This window comes from Malaclemys terrapin, chromosome 7 (genome assembly GCF_027887155.1).
Source record: "Malaclemys terrapin pileata isolate rMalTer1 chromosome 7, rMalTer1.hap1, whole genome shotgun sequence".
In the NCBI taxonomy this organism is placed as follows: domain Eukaryota; kingdom Metazoa; phylum Chordata; order Testudines; family Emydidae; genus Malaclemys; species Malaclemys terrapin.
Window position 1 is genome coordinate 54,262,172 of NC_071511.1, and position 6,216 is coordinate 54,268,387.

Consider the following 6,216-nt stretch of genomic DNA (forward strand, 5'->3'; position numbering starts at 1 on the left):
TGAACCTTTAAGCAGTGAAAAGACGTGTTGGGATGGCTGCAATGTGGTTTAAATCACCAATCATGTGGTGGGTGTGTCAGCCATTCTTAACGCTATAATGCTTACAGTCGGGAGCACAGCACATAACAATATTCAAATGCCCAATGGCAGAAAGAGGAAAAAGAAAAGCCTCAGGAGCTGAGTATTGTAAATGAAAGGCTAAGAAGGAAAAGGACCAAGCAAAACAGGAGGGAACCTTCCTGAAATATCTTCTCTTTAATCCAAATAAAGATGGAAGCAGTTCACAGCATCCAGATGAAGGAATTTTACTTGGAGGGGAGGTTAGCTCACATCCGCATGGAAGCAGTTTGGAACATCAAGATGAAGGTATATTACTTTGAGATGAGGGTAGCTCACATCCACAAAAAAGCAGTTTGGAAACTCAAGATGATGGAAAACTTACTTCTAGATGAAGGCAGCTCATAACATCAGACTGATAGGGAAGTAGAGAAAATTTATTCACCTTCAGAGACACATGCAGAAATTGAAGTAAATGAAGTAGAAGGAAGAAAGGATGAGGAAGTTACAAACAAGTTACAAGTATCGGGGTAGCTGTGTTAGTCTGTATCCACAAAAATAACAAGGAGTCCGGTGGCACCTTTACAGTATGGGGACCCAGCTTCATGGCCCAGATGTGATGACAGTGTGTGGCAAATTCTCGTGAAACATGGACGAACAAGTTCATGAATTTCCCTTCCCTAAGGATGGAAATAAAAGAAAATTCTCTGCTCAGCATTACAAGAGGAAACTCATTAATGGGGCAGAAATTCATCAAAACTGGTTACAATATTCAGTGTCAAAGGACTCTGTGTTTTGCTTTTGCTGCAAGTTGTTTAGAAATCAAGCAATTGGTACATCACTTACTGAAAATGGTTCGAAGGACTGGAAAAACATATCTTCAATTCTCTCTTCACATGAAAGAAATACCGAACATTTGTAATGTTTTCAAAATTGGAAAGAACTTGAATTATGATTTGAAAAAAGGAAAAACTATCGATTAAGAAAATGTACGTGTGATCAAGGAAAAAGAAGAATATTGGCAACAAATATTAGAGCATCTGATTGCTTTAGTGAGTTCTCGCTGGGCAAAATTTAGCATTCCGTGGCCGCGGTAGAAATGAAAAATTATATACTCCAGGTAATGGAAACTTTTTAAAATTTGTTGAATATCTACCTGTGTTTGATCCAGTCATGAAGGAGCATCCACGTAAAATAACTGATCATGAAACACAGGTTCATTACTTAGGAAAAAATATGCAGAATGAACGGATTCAAATCCTAGCAAATGCCATTAAAAAGAAAATTGTAGAAGCTGCCCATTCTGCAAAATACTTTTCAATAATACTGGACTGTACACCAGATGTGAGGCATGTTGAACAAATGACAATGATCATTCGTTTTATGGATATGGAAAAGTCTGCAGATGACAATGTTGAAGTGCTCATAAAGGAACATTTTTTGGGTTTCTTATCACTGAAGGAGACGACTGGAGCATTTATGACTGAAACTATTCTACAAGAGCTTGAAACAATGTCTTTATCTGTTGAAAACGTACGTGGCCAAGGCTATAATAATGGGAGTACACCTCTACCTTGATATAATGCTGTCCTCGGGAGCCAAAAAAATCTTACCGCGTTATAGGTGAAACCGCGTTATATCTAACTTGCTTTGATCCACTGGAGTGTGCAGCCCCCCCGGAGCGCTGCTTTACCTCATTTATATCCAAATTCGTGTTATATCGGGTCACGTTATATCGGGGTAGAGGTGTAATATAAAGGGTAAAGACAATGATGTGCAAAGGAGAATGATGGAAATCAATCCTAGGGCCTTTTTCGTTCCTTGCAGTGCGCATTCTCTGAATTTGGTTGTCAATGATGCTGCTAGATGCTGTTTGGAGGCAAGCAGTTTCTTTGACCTGTAGCAACGTGTTTGTGTTTTTCTCAGGCTCAACATGCGGTTGGGAGATTCTGACTCGCTATGTGAATTCTCTAACTGTGAAACCACTTAGTCAGACAAGATGGGGGAGTCTCACTGATGCTTTGAAGCCTCTTCGCTATGAACTTGGAAACATTTATGATGCCCTAATTGAAATTTCTGATGATACTACCTTTACTGGATCATCTGGCAATATGGCACGTTCAGATCCAGAAGCTCCTGCAATTGGCCTTTCCAAGTTCAAATTTTTGACTTCCCTCATTTTGTGGTATAATATCCTTTTCAAGATTAACCTCACTAGTAAGCAGTGTGATGGGGCAAGGCCAGATGGCTATAGAAAAGGAATGGGAGATAGATATATTAGCCCCAGGCTAAACAAATTCCTGGTACCAGGATAAGTAAATGGTAGCTGCTCCAGGTCAATTAAGACACCTGGGGCCAATTAAGATCTTTCCAGAAAGCAGTGGAGATTGCTAGGTTGATTGGGACACCTGAAGCCAATCAGGGGCTGGCTGAAACTAGTTAAAAAGCCTCCCAGTTAGTCAGGTGGGTGTGCATGTCAGGAGCGGTGAGAAGTTGTGCTATTGGAGAGACTGAGCTGTATACACCATACTAGGTACAAGGAAGGAGGCCCTGAGGTAAGGGTGAAGTGGATCTGGAGGAAGTGGGGGCTGCTGTGGGGAAGTAGCCCAGGGAATTGTATGTGTGTGTCCTGTTCCTAAAAGGTCAGTTACCATAGCTGATACTATTAGGGTCCCTGGGATGGAGCCCAGAGTAGAGGCAGTAACGTAGCTAGCGGGATGCAGGGGAAGCAGCCGCTTCCCCTCACCCCTTTGCCCAAAAGCGGCGCCTTTCCAAAGCCAGCCACCGGCCGGAGGAGCAAGGGGGGAGCGCAGACTGGCTGCCCGCAGCACGGCCGGCAGCCATGGGGGGGGCGGCGGGCGTGCGGCCGAAGGAGCAGAGGGGTGCAGCATGCGGCCCGACCCCGCAGCCGCGGCTGGAGGAGCGAGGGGGGTGCAGCATGCAGCCAGAGGAGCGAGGGGGGGAGCGCAAGCTAGCCACCCGCAGCACGGCCAAAGGAGCGGGGGGGCACAGCATGCAGCCCGGCCCTGCAGCCGTGGCTGGAGGAGTGAAGGGGGACGCAGGCTGGCCGCCTGCAGCACGGCTGGAGGAGCAAGGGGGGGACGCAGGCTGGCCGCCCGCAACACAGCTGTCAGCCATGGGGGGGCGGTGGGTGTGCAGCCGAAGGAGCAGGGGGGGCGCAGCATGCGGCCCGGCTCTGCAGCCGTGGCTGGAGGAGTGAGGGGGGATGCAGGCTGGCCGCCCACAGCGCGGCCGGCAGCCATGGGGGGGCGGCGGGCGCATGGCTGGAGGAGTGGGGGGGGGGCACAGCATGGTGGCCGGAGGAGCGGGGAGGAGGGGTGGTCAGTGGTGCAGCCGGAGGAGGAGCCAAGGGGGAGGGTGTGGCCAGAGGCGGAGCCAAGGGGGGTGCCTTTTTTAGGTTTGCTCCCCCTCCTCTTAAAACCTGGCTACGCCACTGAGTAGAGGGCGGGCCCGGGCTCCCCCTTTACCCCCTGATTAATCACTGAGACTGGGAGACAACAGAGACTGTGAAAGGGAGGATCGCTTCTCCTCACCTCCCTCGCTGGCTTATGATGAAAATGGCTCAGTAGACTGTGACCCTTGTCTCTAGAGAGAGAAGGGTTAAGAGGAGGGTCACAGTGAGCCTCTGAGGCTAGCTAAATCCGTCAGGAAATGCAGGACCCACGGAGACAAGGACAGAGCTTTGTCACAGCAACTTCAGGAAAATAACTTGAACATACATTCTGCTATTCAAAAACTGCAGCAAACTAAAAATATTCTGGAGGAATTCAGAAGTGATGAAGGGTTCAAAAGAACACTGGTAGATTCTCTCGAGCTTGCTGAAGAAATAGACTTTCCAACAGAATTTGAACCAGAGCCAGTTCGCATTCGGCAAAAGAAACAGCAGTTTTCATATGAAGGACGAGACACACCCATTCAGAACCCAAAACAAAGGTTCAAAGTGAATTTCTACTTCGCAGTCCTTGATACTGCTATTCACTTGGTTGACGAAAGATTTCAACAGATGCAGCAGCTAGAGCTAATTTGGCTTTCTAGATGATATCCACAGCTTGCAAAAGAAAACAACAAAACAGATAAGAGAATTTTGTATAAAACTGGAGTCGGCATTGACTCATGAAAATTCAAGAGACATTGATGCTACAGATTTGTGTAGTGAGCTTCAGGCTTTTTCAAAACGATTTAAGAAACATTCCACTCCTGAAGAAGTACTGAAGTTTGTTTCTGAAACATTTTTCCAAACATTTTTAAAGCTCTATGCATTCTTTTAACTTTGCCAGTTTCCGTAGCTGGTGGGGAATGTAGCTTCTCAAAGTTAAAATTGATAAAAACATATCTGCGTTCAACAATGGTGCAAGAGAGACTTGTTGGACCTGCCACAATGTCAATAGAGCATGAAATAGCTGGAAAACTGGATCTAAAAGAACTATTGACTGAATTTTCAAAACGTAAAGCAAGAAAAGTCATGTTTTAAGAGCACAGAGTGTTTTTTATTCAGAGTGTTTTGTAAATACAGGTTAAAGTTCATTGAAGAGTTTTCTTATTTCTTTCTGTATTGGATGTGGTGGTAATGGCAGTTAAAGCAGGATAGCGTAATGGATGATTTTGGATTTGTAATAGTAAAAATTACAATTAACATTTTTAATGTATTTTTATTTGAAATCTGACTGATCATCTAGCTGTAGTGTACAAATCTATTCTGAAAATTTCATGTCTCTATTTTATCTTATCTTAGAAACATTGGTTGGACAGACGGATGGACAGACATACCAAATAATTAAGCTTCTGTTTACAAAAAAAATGCTTAAAAAACATTAAAAGGAAAAAAGGGGCAAAATGTTTCCCAGTTTACCAAAAAGCTCAGCCTAGATCTGTCTTGGGGCTTGGGGAGGGAGGCGCCGATTGCATGGTTCGCCTAGGGTGCCAGTTGCTGGGAGCTAGTCTAGGGCTGCCCCGACCATCCCTTTGCTCTGTCCCGGTGGTTGGCAAGGCATTGAACCTGGCGCAATTCCCAAATGCTGCTCAAAGCAGAGAGCTCAATACTGACCACATGGGAGAAGAGGTGGGTTTGGGTGTGGAGAGAGAAACTGGAACCTGGAAACAGCATACAGAAACCCTCTCCCATGCTGATGGTTCTTACAGCAAAACTTGAACCTCAATACACAGCATGGGGTGCGCCAGAGAGGACATGGGGAGCACAGGAAGCCACTCATGGGCCTTTGGAAGAGGTAAAAAGAGCAATGAGTAGTAGCAGTTTATGGGTGGTTCTTCTTTCCCATTCTAAAGAGGTTCAGCTAAGCATCCAAATGTTGGCACCTTTGGAGGTCTGCCCACCAGCGGCGTATTATTGCCTAGGCCAACAAGGCCAAGGCCTAGGCCTAGAGCGGCAAATTTGCAGGGGCGGCAAATTTGAGCACCCACGGAAAAGCTCCCCTCCCCCCTACTCCAGCTTGCCTACGCCTCCTCCACGAGCACGCCGCCGTGTCCTGTTTCTCTCCCCTACCTCCCAGCACTTGCGCCGCGAAACAGCTGTTTTGCGGGGGAGGGAGGGGGGAGGAGGAGGGGGAACACAGCGTGCTGGGGGAAGAGGCGGGGCCAGGGCGGGGATTTGGGGAAGGGATCCAATAGGGGCAGGGAGGGGGTGAAGTTGGGGTGGGGACTTTGGGGAAGGGGTTGGACTGGGGGCAGGGAAAGGGTGGAGTCGGGGTGGGGTCAAGGGCAGGCGGGGTGGCAATTATCTCAGGGCCTAGGGGTGGCAAAATCATTAATCCGCCATTGCTGCCCACCACTGGCTCCTGGCAGGTTCTAAAGAATTGGGATGTGGATGGAAATCCAGGGTGGATTTGCATAAGCACTCACCCTTGGACTAACTCTGATGTAGTGGAAAAACTCCCATTAGCATCAATGGCAGCAGCGTGATACAGGCCAATTGTGATACAGAGCCCCACTGATGGTTCACTGTTCTGGGTCAGCAACTCATTGAGTTTGACACAGTCAGTGTACCCCAACTCACCATTGTCATAAACTGTATCTAAAAGGGGGCATGTCATATGTCATTGGAAAGCCAGTAACCCATGGACTGTTAATATTCTAGCGTGACATATGTACAGTGCACCCACAAATGACCTTGTAGATATGTGC

The 6,216-nt window shown here is 47.0% G+C and overlaps 1 protein-coding gene across 8 annotated transcripts in view; it reads right to left on the reverse strand.

The window, feature by feature from the left end:
- SORBS1 (sorbin and SH3 domain containing 1) overlaps nt 1-6,216 on the reverse strand; it is a 289,445-nt gene that overhangs the window by 142,023 nt on the left and 141,206 nt on the right. The window lies entirely within an intron of this gene.